General features: G+C 47.9%; 1 protein-coding gene across 11 annotated transcripts in view; it reads left to right on the forward strand.

Annotated features, from left to right (window-relative positions):
- Plekha6 (pleckstrin homology domain containing A6) overlaps nt 1-14,392 on the forward strand; it is a 142,032-nt gene that overhangs the window by 27,471 nt on the left and 100,169 nt on the right. The window lies entirely within an intron of this gene.

The raw sequence follows: 14,392 nt of genomic DNA on the forward strand, positions 1-14,392 counted from the left end.
TTCCACAGGTGGGGTTTACTGGGGGTATCTCTGTGCCCAGCAGCCAAGGTTACCAGGGCCTAGAGAGGCTGTGGCTCCAGAGTACCCCAGCAGAATGCTGGCCCTGTAAATGCTTTTCATGATAAATATAAGACCTGGAATAACAAGCAGGAGCATGTTGAGGAATCCACACTACTCGGCTCCATTTCCAATTGTGCTGTGTGAATTTAGCCAATTCTTAGCTTTTTAGGACCCAGATTTCCCTATTGGTGGGGGTCACTCAATAGATGGTGCCTCCCCTCCCTTCCTTAAAGGGACTTTGCCCTTTGCACACAGAAGAATGTGATAAACATTTATAGCCGGTTGGTATGTTTTCTGTGCAGCTGCCCTGCTTGCACCCTGGGAAAGGGGTGGAAAGGAGCAGGAAGTTGTGTTCTTGTCCCAGAATACATGGCTTGAACGGATTACAGGAGGAAAGGTTTATTTTGCTCTGGGTTTCCAAAGTTTCAGTCCATCATGGCAGAGAGGGCGTGGCAGAGCAGAGCAGCTCACATGGCTTTGGCCAGGAAACGGTGGGGGAGGGTGTCTATGCCAGCAAGCTCTTGCTTTCCCCCTGAGACGCCATCCATGTCTCCAACTGTGGGATGGTAGATTGTGCCAGATGCATTCAGAGTGGGTCTTCTCCCCTGCAGTAATCCTCTCTGAAGACAGATATATTGTCCTCACCAATACTTTGCCAACTTTGCAGGTGCTTGTCAATTCAATCCAGTTGATGATCAAGAATAGCCCTCACAAATGACAACACTTCTCAATGAGAGCAGGCAGAGATCCCTGTGTGGTTCAGGCCCTTGATCTGCTATTTCTGATAGTTGGTCCCTTTGTAACTTGTCAGGCGTGTGCAGTAGGTAGTGCAAGTGGTGTGTCTATTCTGTCTTCTGCTGGGCAAATAGAGAACCTGGGGAGATGATGTGTTTCCAGTAAGGAGAATAGGTGCTTTAGCTTCACAGCAGAGAATGAGAAGGTTGTTCAATGCCTAATGATGAACTAATTCACACTGAAGCTAGATGAGTAGTTTATTTGGAGGTAAGAGTCTCACAGACTCTCCCGCCTGGGCTTGCTTGGAACAGCGATTCTCATATCTCAGTCTCCTAAGTAGCTAGGAATACAGGTGTCCTTCAGGAGACAGGTGGTGTACGTTGCCTGCGCTGGAGCACCAGAACTGGTATGAGTGTTGCTCAAGTGCTTGTACGGACATGGGATTGAGGGTGGGGCTTAACACCTGCTCTTAGTCTAATCTGTTTTTGTGTATCTAGCACTGGAGCTTGAAGTCAGGACATCAAGCTCTTGCTTAGCTTCTCAAGTCATGCCTCAAGTTCTGGCTTTTTGCTGATTATTTAGAGGTAAGAGTCTCTTGGATTTGTCTTCCAGGGCTGGCTTTGAAGTATGAACCTTAGATCTCAGCCTCCTAAGTAGCTAGGATTCCAGACAGGGTGCCCATCCTCTTGGTCTAATCTACACAGAGAGAAAATGATAAGGAAGCAGAGGCCTGGCTTAGTGGTGGCACTGGGGTGGTGGGAGAACCAGAGACCATAATTAGTGTTCTTCCTGCCCATGTGCTCCCTGGGGAAGGGGTCATCTGCTGGTAGCAGCTCCTCTAGCAGCCAGGCCTTCCTTTTACATCAAGGCCCCTCCGGAATGGAGACCTCAAGGTTCTCATGAAGACCCGTCTTTGTCATTGGATCGCAGCTGATGGGGTGGGCCTCTTTTTTTTTTTTTTTTTTCTGTTCTTCACTGCATACCTTACTGCTCTCCCTTGTGGTCCCTGTGATCCCAGCTCTTCTCTGAGTATTTAGATGGGAGTGTGGGTAGGACTGGAGATGTTGGGTGAGTTGACTGCCCAGTGCCTTTGGTCCCTTGTCATTGAGGTCATGTGACTCAACAGAGAAATGGAAGTTTGCTCCAATGGCTTTTGTGGCAGGGAGACTTTTCCCCACCCAGGGAAGGGAACAGAATATAGACTGGGAGAAGAGGGGACAAAGAGGAGTCATGGTTGGCTCTGCTGCCCTGCTCAGGTAGACCTTAGAATGCCACTCTGAAGGATAGGCACTTCGGATGAGGCCGGACCCAAGCTATCATGCATGTAGGTTCTGAAGGGACAAGATGAAGCTCCTCAAGATCCGGCTCATGGCAGAAGACTTTCTTCTGGAGACTTCTGGAGGTGGCTCAGCACAGATGGGACCAAGCACTGGAGAAAGGAAACTTGCAAGCAGGGACCCAGCCATGCTCAGATATCTTTTGACTTCATTATTAGGAACATCTGGCTGAGGGTATGGTGGCTCACATCTATAATCCTGGCTACTCAGGATGTAGGGATCAGGAGGATCTTGGTTTGAGGCCACCCTGGGCCAAAAATAAAAACAAACACACACAACTCTCCCCACCCCCAAGACCTCCATTTTCAACTATTAAAAAAAAGCTGAGTCCCGTAGCATGCTCCTGTCATTTGGGAAGTGTAAATAGGAGGGTTGGGATCCAAGCTGGCTTGGGCATAAACATGGGAACTTATTCAAAAAATAGCTAAAGCAAAAAGTATGGAGCATGGCTCAAGTGGTAAAGTACCTGCCCAGCAAGTGTGAAGTGTGAGGTCCTGAGATCAAACACTAGTACCAAAAAAAGAGAAGAGAAAATCTGATCCAAAGGAAGCAGGAGGTGAGTGTGAGCCTTAGACACAGTCTAGACCCCAGAAAGGACTTTGTTGAATCTACACAGAAAGGTATTTAATTGAGCCCAGCATCTTCCAAGTATGATGTCAGAACCAAAGCCAAAACCAACATTTGTACTTTGTAAGGTATTTTTTTTGAAGTGACCTTTAATTGGCTGAAATAGCTAGTTGGAAATAGATGTTACATTCCATAGACATAGGTTTTTGTATCTGGTATGTTTGTATCTCCAGATGGCAATTAGCATAATGTTTTTGGGAGAGTAGGGAACTGAGGGCCTTGCACTTGCTACACAGGTGCTCTACCACTGAGCCACACCACTAGCCTTCTTCTTTTGCTTGTTTTGCAGGAGTTGGTCTCTCATTTTGCCCAGGGCCTACCTTGGACCATGATCCTCTTACCTATGTCTCCCAAATACCTTAGAACACAGGCATGCATTATCTTGCCTGCTTGTTAGTTGGGCTGAGGTCTAGCTAATCTTTGGCCCCATAAATTTCAGTCTTCTTGATTTTTGATTCCCAAGTACCTGGGGTTACAGTTGTGCTCCACCATTTTTGGCTCCAATAAGTAATTCTTTTTTTGTTGTTTGTTTGTTTTTGTCGGTCGTTAGGGCTGAACTCTGGGCCTGGACGCTGTCCCTCAGCTCTTCAGCTCAAAGCTAGCATTCTACCACTTGAGCCACAATGCCACTTCCAGCTTTTTCTGCTTATGTGGTGCTGAGGAATTGAACCCAGGGCCTCATGCAAGCGAGGCAAGCACTCTACCATGGAACCAACTTCCCAGCTCTTAAGTGGTTCTTTTAAAAAGAATATTTAAAAAAATGGTCTTTAGCTGGGAGCTGGGAGCTAATGCCTGTAATCCTAGCTAGTCAAGAGGCTGAGATCTGAGGATTGTTGTTTGAAGTCAGCTCAGGCAGGAAAGTCTGTGAGATACTCTTATCTCCAATTAAGCTCCAAAAAAGCCAGAAGTGGAGCTGTGGCTTAAGTGGTAGAGCACAGCCTTAAGTAAAAACAAACAACACCCCCCCCAAAAAAAAAAAACCCCAAACATTACTCAGGCCCTGAGTTCAAGCCCCATGACTGAAACAAAAACAACAAATTATCTTAAATTATTTGTCCCAAGGAGTTTCTTTTAAAATATTTTTTATCATCTTTTGGGTCCGGTTGTGGGCCTGAACTCTGGGCCTGGGCGCTGTCCCTCAGCTCTTCAGCTCAAAGCTAGTGCTCTACCACTTGAGCCACAGCACCACTTCCGGCTTTTTTTTAACTTATGTGTTGCTGAGGAATCGAACCCAGGGCCTCATGCATGCAAGGCAAGCGCTCTACCACTGAGCCACCTTCGCAGCCATTTTTTTTTTTAATCATCTTTAGGAATTTGTTCCACGTTCACATTAAGTGGTTCTTGTCAAGTACTTTCCTCCACCTTTCCTAGGCTTAGGAATGGAGTGATGAGGAAACTCTTGATCTGAACCTGTCTTCAGCCATATCTTTTCCTGGGCTGAGATTTTGGGTAATTCTTCATCTTCTGGCTCAGGGCCAGGACTGATACGTTCCTGTCATTGCTGAAGCATTTGCAGGCTGGAGCTGGATCACATCTTGTTCATCCTTCGTCCTTCCTCCTATAAAGGTTGCTTTGTCCCACTCTCCTGGGCTCCTTCCTAAGAATATAGATAAGTCACCAGTGCACAAGAGGCTCTGGTTAGGAAGCAAAGATCCTTTTCATATCTCTCATAATTGGCCCTACATGTCTGTAATATTTCTAGGAGAAGGAGCAAGCTATTTTCAGTCAGCTTAGGGGAGCTGTGACTCCCACAGGCACCTCCTGAGGTAACAGGTCAGGAAAAGAAGGAGGTGTCAGTAGCAGCTCCTTTGCATATTCCCCATCATCTTCCTTTGGCTCAGTTTATAGACATCCTTGCCAAATTTGTCTGGCCATTGCTGTCATTTTTCTTTCCCTCACACCAGAGTCAGTGGACAAGTTGGAACTAAAGGAAGCTTATTAAGAAGCACTGGTCTCCAAATGTCAGAGTCTGTTCTTTTTCAGATAGACCAAGACAGGAAAGGAATTTAGAGTCTCAGCCTTGCAAGTCATCTTTGGTTCAACCTACCTGCTAAGGGGCCATGTCTCCTTTTGAGTGTTCTGAACATGTGACAGTCCAGCTACTTGAGCATTCTTAGAGACCAGGACATGGCCCTGCAAAAGTGCTTTCCTGTTGTTGTCCTTCCCTGGTGCTGACCTTGAATTTTCCTCTTCCTGAAATAGTCAGTCCTAGCTGTGCTTTCCTGGGTTCCCTAGTTTATCTTTTCTTTTTTTGGGGGGGGGTCCAGTCGTGGGGCCTGAACTCTGGGCCTGGGCGCTGTCCCTTAGCTCTTCAGCTCAAGCTAGCGCTCTACCACTTGAGCCACAGCGCCACTTCTGGCTTTTTTCTTTTTGCTTATGTGGTGCTGAGGAATTGAACCCAGGGCCTCATGCATGCAAGGCAAGCGTTCTACTACTGAGCCACCTTCCCAGCCCTAGTTTATCTTTTCTTTTTTTCTTTTTTCTTTTTTTTTGGTTGGTTGTGGGGCTCGAACTCTGGACCTGGGCGCTGTCCCTGAGCTCTTTAGCTCAATGCTAGTGCTCTAGCATTTGAGCCACAATGTCACTTCTGGTTTTCTGGTGGTTAATTGAAGAGTCTCAGATATTCCTGCTTGGGTTGGCTTTGAACCTCAATCCTCAAAATTTAGCTTCCTGAATAGCTAGGATTATGGCACCTGGATTATCTTCTTCTTCTTCTTTTTGTTTTTGGTTGGTTGGTCATGGGGCCTGAACTCTGGGCCTGGACCCTGTCCCTCAGCTCTTCACCTCAAAGCTAGCACTCTACCACTTGAGCCACAGTACCACTTCTGGCTTTTTCTGCTTATGTGGTGCTGAGGAATGGAACCCAGGGCTTCAGCATGCAAGGCAAGCACTCTACCCCTGAGCTACCTTTAAAGGGGCAGACAAGTATTCAGAGATCATTTGACACAGTGGGAAATACAGGCTCTGACCTCTGCTGGCATTGTACCTGGCTCCATGCTTGCTACCTCTGTAACCTAGTTATATCCTGGACCTCATGTAGCCTGGACTCATCTGTAAAATGGAGGTGATAATGGTGTCTACCTTATGGACAGCTCAGTATATGGTAGAGCTTTTTTTTTTTTTTTTGTAGTAATACTGAGGTTTGAACTCAGCACCTGGGCGCTGTCCATTGGCCTTTTGCTTAAGACTATCAACTTGAGCCACAGCTCTACTTCCAGCTAGTTGGTGGTTAATTGGAGATGACACCTGGCTCCAGTAGCTTTTAATCTTCTCCTAAATTACTCTAGAACTGAACACAGTGCTCCAGATGCAGTCTTGGTACTGCCTTCCATCTTGATATATTTTTAGTATATCAGACAAAGTTTGCAAGTGAATGCTGTTTAAACAGAGCTCCTGGGCTTGAACCTTCATATTGTTTTCCCACAGAGAGCTGATAGGCCCAGATCTCCCTAGCCCACAAAGAGGGAACGTCAGTGTTGTCAGAGGACACCCACAACCTCCCTTCATGTCGGTCCCCAACCCAGGAACTGTGAGCCACACGGAACTGGGTAAAGCCCCCTCCCCTTCCCACACCTCTCCTCTGTGGTTCCTCTATTTTTTCCTTTGTTCACTCAGTGCATTTGCTTCTTGAGTGAGCTGAGCTGGACTGTTAGGACCTTCCATGCTGGCCCTTCCACGTCTCAAAGTTTCTAGGCTATTTGGGAAGACACACAGGTGATGGGAGCATATTGAGAATGCCAGGGTTCACAGCAAGATGTCATTGTTTTGAGAGGGTACTGTGCTTTGCACCTGCTAAGCTAGTACGGGACCTCTTGAACCACACTCGCAGCCCTTTCTTCTTTAGTTATTTTTCACAAAAGAGCTCATATTTTTTGCCTGGGCCATCCATGGATGATGATAACCTTCTTATCTCCATCTTCCAAGTAGCTGGGAATACAGATGTATACCACCCCAGCTTGCTTGTTCTTTGAGGTAGGGTCTCACTAACTTAACCCTCAATTTGATTCTCCTGTCTCCACTGGGACCACACGATAATTATTATTAATATTATTATGCATACCATACTACTAACATCTAGACCTTAAGGCATTCTAAATCCTGACTCAGCAGCATTAGGAGATAGTTAGAAATTCAGATTTCCAGACTTCACTGGACGTACTGAATCAGAATATTTGTTTCAATGTTTCCCTCAGATCTCAGCCTCCTGAGTAGCTAGGATTATAGGCATGAGCCACTGGGACCTGGCAAAATATCTTACATTTTTATGTTGGTTTTTCCATTTCTGATCTATTTCATTTGTTAAAATGTTTGCCTATTATTTCAGTAATCTGGATTAATTCAGAATCCTGACTCTACCCTAAGTCTGTTAGCCATCCCCCTCAGCTTTGTCGGGAGCAAATCTGAATGCCTGCACTAGAGAGAAGCTGGGGTGCTTAATATCATTGATTTACTTCTCTGCTGCCTTCTCTGCACCAAGGCATTGGCTTTGAGGCCTGTGACATGAATTTCTTTTGTTTTGTTTTGTTTAATCAGTCATGGGGCCTGAACTCAGGGCCTGGGCACTGTCCCTGGGCTTCTTTTGCTCAAGGCTAGCACTCTACCACTTGAACCACAGCGCCACTTTGGCCTTTTCTGTTTATGTGGTACTGAGGAATGGAACCCAGGGCTTCATGCATGCTAGGCAAGCTCTCTACCACTAAGCCACATCCCCAGCCAACATGAACTTCTTTCCTGTATTTCTGAGCTTGCTACTTAAGGAAGAGCCACAGGCCCCTGTAAGTCAGGTTCAGGACAAGTCAAGATGGCTCCCTGTCCTTGCCCTCTGTCATTCTCCTGTAGCTCAGGCAGCAGCCACTCTGAGGGCTCCTTGGGCCTTCTTTCCCTCCACAGCCTCCCATGAACACATGGGAACCCTCTTTGGCATGGGGGCAGGCACTTACTTGTCTGCTTGACTTATTTGATGGTAGACTGCTTCTGCCCTGGGGCTCAGGATGTCTCCTTGAGCATCCTTTCCTGCCTCCGGGGTAGGAGTGTGCCCAGGCCAGGTTATCGTCTTATCTGCTTCCTCCCGCAGATGCTGCCGGGTACCAGGGTGTCTCTGCAGTGGGCTTGTTAGTTAATTGGCGCTTCAGCTGGCTGATTGACTCTAATGCGGTGAACATTTATTTACCCCAGCAGCCGCCTCTCAGACAGCCGTTAATTGCAGGCACGAGAGAGACAATAATTATGGGATAATGGGTGGCTTTTGTGTGAGTCCTTCTCTTTACACTGTGTCAGCAAACAGGGTGGGTTTGTTTTCTAACATTCAGATCCCCCTGCTGGTGAGAAACTGCTGCCCCACCTCCCCACGCCCGTCACCCCTGCCTGCTGCCCCTCTCTTCCCTTCCTGCCTTGGCCTTGTCCTCTTTCTCTCACCAAGCTGTATTCTCTGAATTGGAACTTTTAATCAACTTTGTCTGACAAGAGAGTAACTGTAAAGCATATGACTGACTATTCTGTTTCTCTCTGATCTCTGTTCATGTTTTCATATTCTTGTGATTAGTGTGTAGCTGTTGTCCTGTAACACATTTCTTTTGTGTGGTATTATGTTATACCAAACACTCCAGGTATGACAGCAGTCTGTAAATTTGTCATCTTAAATAGCTCTAAATAATTCTATCCTGTTTTTGCATTACTGGAGTGCTCTTATTACCAAGAATTTGGGTTGTTTCCAATTTGTTGCTGTTATGAATAATGGCTCCATCCTAAACATCTTTATACATGCTGATTTTTCCCTAGTTATTTCCCCAGGGTAGGGAATTGAATTATGAGTTGTATTGATCTGACTTTATGCTGGGAAGAGCTGGAGGGAGTAGAGAGCTGGCAGTACTGGGAGGTTTGCTGAATTCCTTCCCTTCTCCCTCTGTTTCCACGTTTTTGTCATGGTCTCTTGCACCTGCTTCTCAGCTCTTGGAACAGTAATGTATTATTGCCTGTCTGAGTTCTCTGGGTAGGTGGGTACTTCTCATTCAGGTCATCTCTTATGCCCTCACCTTCATCTGAAGGATCCCCTCCCCTGGGGGGGGGGGGCGCACAGCGAAGATGGTTCTCAGGTGGCTGGCTAGGCATGCTGGCTGTCTGTCACCTGGGAGCCTAGGCTTGTCAGTCTGAGCACCTTTAGATGATTTGGGCTCCCTAAGATAGTTGTATTTGTTCTGAGAGGGAGTGTCTCAGGGGAGAGCATTCTGCTCCATGATATAGCCCTTGCATAGCACATGTGAGGCCTTGGGTTCCATCCTCAGCAGTACAAAACACACACCAAAACAAACCATTAGCCAGGAACTGGTGGCTCATGCCTACAATCCTAGCTACTCAGGAGGCTGAGATCCGAGGATTGAGGTTCAAAGTCATCCTGGGTAGAAAACTCTGAGAGACTCTTTTCTCCAATGAACCAACAAGATACAACAAAATAAAGTGGAGGTGTGGCTTGAGTGGCAGAGCACCAGTCTTGAGCAGAAAAAAAAAAACAAGCAAGAGCTTGAGACCCTGAGTTCAAGCCTCAGTACTGGCATAGACACAAAACAAAAACAAAAACAGAAATTTCAAAAACAAATTTCAAGACATCCACGAGGAAGCATCAAGGCTTCTTAGGTCCTTTTCCCTGAGAATCTCATAGCACCTATTCCATTGTTCACACACACACACACACACACACACACACACACACACACACACACACACACACACACACACACACTCGCTGCAAAAGAAACAGCAAAATTTGCAGGCATCTCCCATCCTCCACTAGAATGGAGAAAGAAAGCCTGCTTTGATGATTGGTAGCCTAGGAATCCTCCCAGAGTGTGCTTAGAATAGCCATGGGGAAGCCCCACCCCCTCACCTCTGCTCTGCCCCCTCCTGCCTGCCCAGCTTCTCAGAATCTTGCCCAGAATCTCAGAAGTCACATGAATGTTCCTCAGTTCCTCCCTTGCCTAGCCACAAGCCCCAGCCCTCCACATGTCTCCCTCTTCCTTCATCCCTCCTCCCTCCCTTTCTAGGTTCCCAGGGCTCTGAGTCTTCATCTGCCAGTGTTCCTACCAGTATTCAGTTATTCCTAGGTTTAGCCTGCCTGGTTGTCTTCTCCCGAAGGCAAGGACTCTGCCACCACCTTGTTTATCTCCACACTCCACCCTGAAGGCCTAGAAAAACAGTGCCTGGTATAGAAAAAGGGTTTTTGCAAATTCCATTTTTTCTCCCCTTTCCTAAACACTTGACATTCTGTTGTGGAGTGAATTTGAGTGAGTTATCTTCATGAATTGGGGGGTGGGTGGGTGAGAACCAACATTTACTAAACACTTAGAGTGCGTGCTGCTGGGAGCATCGCACCATTGTCTTCTTTCTTCCTACAGCTGGGATTTCAGCAGCAGGGTTGCTGTTTTAGTTCTCTCCCACGCGCGAACACGAGGTGCCCTTGTTGGGTCACACAGTTAGAAAGCCACTGAGGCATCTGGGGACACCAGGCACATCTTTCCTGTACAGTTCCCCATCTCCAAAGTGGAGAGGGTGATGCTTACCTTGTGGAGGTGCTTTGATGAAATGAAATAAACAGGCAGAATGTCCAAGCAGGGCAGGGCCTCAAGGAGCTTCACCCCACACGGCCTGTCTTGCTATATGGTTCTCAGGGCTCTCGCGCATGCGCTTCCCCTTGCAGTGATGATAGGTAGCAATGTTGTCTGTGGTCGTGCCTCCTTAATATTCTAGGTGTGTGTGATTTTCAGCAGTAAGTGTAACTGCTCTGGTGCGTATTTCTCAACTTTTATGCTCAAGCCCTGAAGCTTTGAGTGTGCAGGATAGAGTAGAGGGGGGATCTGTGTCCCCTGGAGGCCTCCAGAGGCAGACCTCTCGTCTTCTCTGTAATCACAGAGCAGTCCCACCGCTCTGTAACATCCTGCCCTCCCCTAGAGCAGCTGAGCCTGGGGAGTCTACCTTCTCTTTCTGAATTAATTACCTTTGCATGCATATGCGCGCGCACGCATGTGTGTGTGTGTGTGTGTGTGTGTGTGTGTGTGTGTGTGTGTTAATATTGGGGCTTGATCACAGGGCTTTATACTCTGGCAGCTGATACTCTCCTTGAGCCATGCCTCCAGTCCAGCATTTTTCTGATTAATTGGAGAATTGTCTCTCAGACTTTTCTGCTAAGGCTGGCTTTGAACTTCAGACCTCAGATCTCAGTCTTCTGAGTCACCAGTGTCCAGCTTGTTTGCTACTTTAAAATGAATCCCAATGCTGGGTGGTTCATGCCTGTAATCACAGCTACTCAGGAGGATGAGATCTGAGGATTGTGGTTTGAAGCTGGAAGTGGCACTGTGGTTTGACTGGTAGAGTGCTAGCCTTGAGCAAAAAGAAGCTCTCAGGGACAGTGCCCAGGCCCTGAGTTCAAGCTCCAGGACTGGCACAGACACAAAAACTCAAATCCCAACAAGAGCTTATTATTTGTCTTCCTCACCCCTGCAGGAGCCAGTGCTCTTGTCACCTCTCAGTTGTTTTCATTTTCCATCTCCTTCTGTCCTGAAGCACCCAGAAACCCCTTCTGAGTGGTTGTGTGTCTGTCTCTCACTGGCTGAGCCAGAATTGGGGCGAGCAGAGGCAGGGCTGCTATTGGAGGGGCTTCCTTGGTAGGGCTAGGGGGAGTCGACATCTATCTCTAATGCTTCCTGATACCTCCCCTCTTAGGCCTTTGGGTATGGAGAGATTGTCTGAGGATGTAGGAGCATTTGGTCTGGTTTTCTGTCCCTTCCCTCCCAAGCTCAGTCCTTCCCCAACTTGCCAGCTTGGCTGCTGATATCTATGACACCCAGGGGCCAGCATCACCAAAGACAGAGGAGGTTGGAGTATTTTTTTCTTAACTCTTCTTCTACTCTTCCCTCTAAATATCCAGGCGGAAAAATCCTTGAGTCTGGGGGGAGGCACATTTTCTCCAGGTTCCTTTGTCTTATCTTTCTAGTGCTGCCTTTTTCCAGTGCAGGTCTGCTGGTCCTTGGCTTGAGCCATAGGGCTCCTGAAGGTGAGGATGTGGCTTGTTCTTCTTGAGCCAAATCCTTCGCTTCACTGTGGGAGTCTTGGTGGGCCACTCTCTTCAGCACTCTGGTCCGGCCCTAGTTAGGAGACTTGTATTAGGTAGTTGAGGTCATTGACCTAGATGCCTGGAGTTTGACAAACCTTCAAAACAGAAACACATTTCCTGCATGCCTAGACATTTTCCCACAAGCACATGGGCCAGTAAGCTATGGAGGGGGAGCATAGAAATGGATGCTAGCTGGCCTATTACATGAGTACTGTGTACTGTGTCCCCAGTACTCAGGCAGAGGGTCCCATCATCCGCTGAGCAATGGGACAGAGAGGACAGGACTCCAGCAAGGTGCTAGATTATATTTAATTTGTCTTCTGAAGGCAACATCACGGATGGAGGAGATAGGCTGGCAATGGATGGTAATGATCACATGAGCCAGTTCAGGGGCTCAGCAGGTGGAACCTGTCTCAGAGTAAAGGAAGATGGTGACGGTCAGGACAGAGGGTGAGAGGTAGAGCATTAGGTGCAGGACATTAGAAGGACCCTCTTAACATCAAGCCACTCGACGTGTAGGGGCTTTTGTCTTAGAATGCCCTAAAGGCTCCCTTGAAGGTGACTGAACAGAATTGCTTGCTGGCTGTTAAAGTAGTGGAGAGAAGGTGTCAGGGGAGTGGCAGATCAGAGCTGTGGGGCATAACAGAAAGGCATAGGTGTGCCCTGCCCATGCCTCCTGGTCCTGCCTCCACCTGCTCAGCACAGACAATCTGCAGTCCCCTAGGGCTTGGCACCTACCATCCAGAGAGACACAGAGGAGGAGGATTCTTTCTCCTAGGGTCACTTTTTATTTCTGCTGGTGAATCCAGTGCAGTTTCCCTAGCACTGCCAGCCCAGGAGCTGAGAACTATGTGGTAGTCCCCCAACTCTCCCCTTGCCTTTACCCAGTTACTCTGACCAAAAGCAGAGTGGCTTAGCTGTACCCTGCAGCTGAAAGTGAGGCTCCCCCTTCAGATTCCAGTCCTGAAGTACGGTCGCCCTCCTGCTGCCCCACCTCCAGAAGGACTTTTTTTTTTTTTTTTTAAACTGGTGTTGAGATTTGAATACTTGGTCTTGCATTCACTTGACTCATGGTCAGTGACCTACCACTTGAGTCATGCCTCCAACACTATTTTTGCCAGGGCTGGGGCTTGAACTCAGGGCCTAGGCACACTATTCCTGAGGGTTTTTTTAAATCTTTTTTTTTTTTGTCAGTTGTGGGGCCTGAACTCTGGGCCTGGGTGCTATCCCTCAGCTCTTCAGCTCAAGGCGAGCGCTCTACCACTTGAGCCATAGCGCCACTTTCGGCATTTTCTGTTTATCTGGTACTGAGGAATCAAACCCAGGGCTTTGTGCATACTAGGCAAGCACTCTACCACTAAGCCACATTCCTAGCCTCTCCAACATTTTTATACTAATTAATTAATGTATTTATTTATTGTGCCAGTACTGGAGCTTGAACTCAGGGCTGCAGGTCCCTGAACATGGTTAGCCCAGAAATAGACTATCTCTGAGTGGCCCCCAGGGGGAGCCATCCTCAGAGCAGCTGGAGAGCAGGCCCTGGAGGCTCCTCTGAGAGAAAAGGTTTACCTTGCAGGCTGGACCCTGGACAGTTCAGGGTTGTGAGGGCTGGGCTTACGTGGAGTGAAGACTCAGTTTTCCATTCTAGCTTTAGTTCTCTCCTAAAGATGTGTAGTTTCTGGTCTTTGGGTCTCCTCTCAGCGCCTCACCTGTTTATACCAGCTGAGGAGGAGGGGTGATATTCTGGGGCTTCCTCCTTTGGGTTATGTGTAACTGCAATGAAAAATAGCCTACGCATATAAAGAGTTGTACGGACGTCAGAGTGTATTATTAATATGGTTATTGGTGGGGGCAGAGAGCTTTTGGAGTCTGGGTTTGAGTGCTGATTCCACAGGGAAGTTCTTGGAGCCCACAGCTTTCCTTCTTGGGGAAGTGGAGAAGGAGCCGTTAGGGTGTGGCCTACACGCTCCTCCCTGCCACCCCCTTTGGGCCAAACCCTGAAGAGTTAGAGAAAGCCAGTCAATCCAGATATACAAATCCCAGGATCCTCAGGGTCAGACCACCCTTCCTCTGCCCCTGTTCTGTTCCCCCCACCCCTGTTCCTCACTCTGCTTACCTGACCATTTTTCATTTCCCTCCAGGGGCCTCTGGCTTTCTTGGGCAGGATGCCTGAGACCCAGGGGCCTGGGTATTCGCTGCTTGGTTTGCCATTTGCCGTATTCATGTTCAGTAGAGGCATCACAGAGCCTGACAGAAACCTGCCTCCCCCTTCCTAGGCAGGGCAGGAACTCTCATTTATGGTAATGACACCCTACATTTATAGAGCGTCTTTGCTGCTGGAAGCCAGGTGCTTTTCCTCTAAGCATGCTTCATTCTGGAGGAGGTGCAGACCCAGGGAAAGGGTCACAGTAACCTTGTGACTGAGGCTCTGAGGCATCCAATGGCCTGCCCGGGGGCCAGGCAGTCAGTGGCAGGACGAGAATTTGAGTTTCAAGAGTCAGAACTGCAGCTGGGATTCATTGTGAGGTCC

Source organism: Dipodomys spectabilis, unplaced genomic scaffold (assembly GCF_019054845.1).
Source record: "Dipodomys spectabilis isolate Male_0828 unplaced genomic scaffold, ASM1905484v1 ptg000069l, whole genome shotgun sequence".
Taxonomy (NCBI): Eukaryota; Metazoa; Chordata; class Mammalia; order Rodentia; family Heteromyidae; genus Dipodomys; species Dipodomys spectabilis.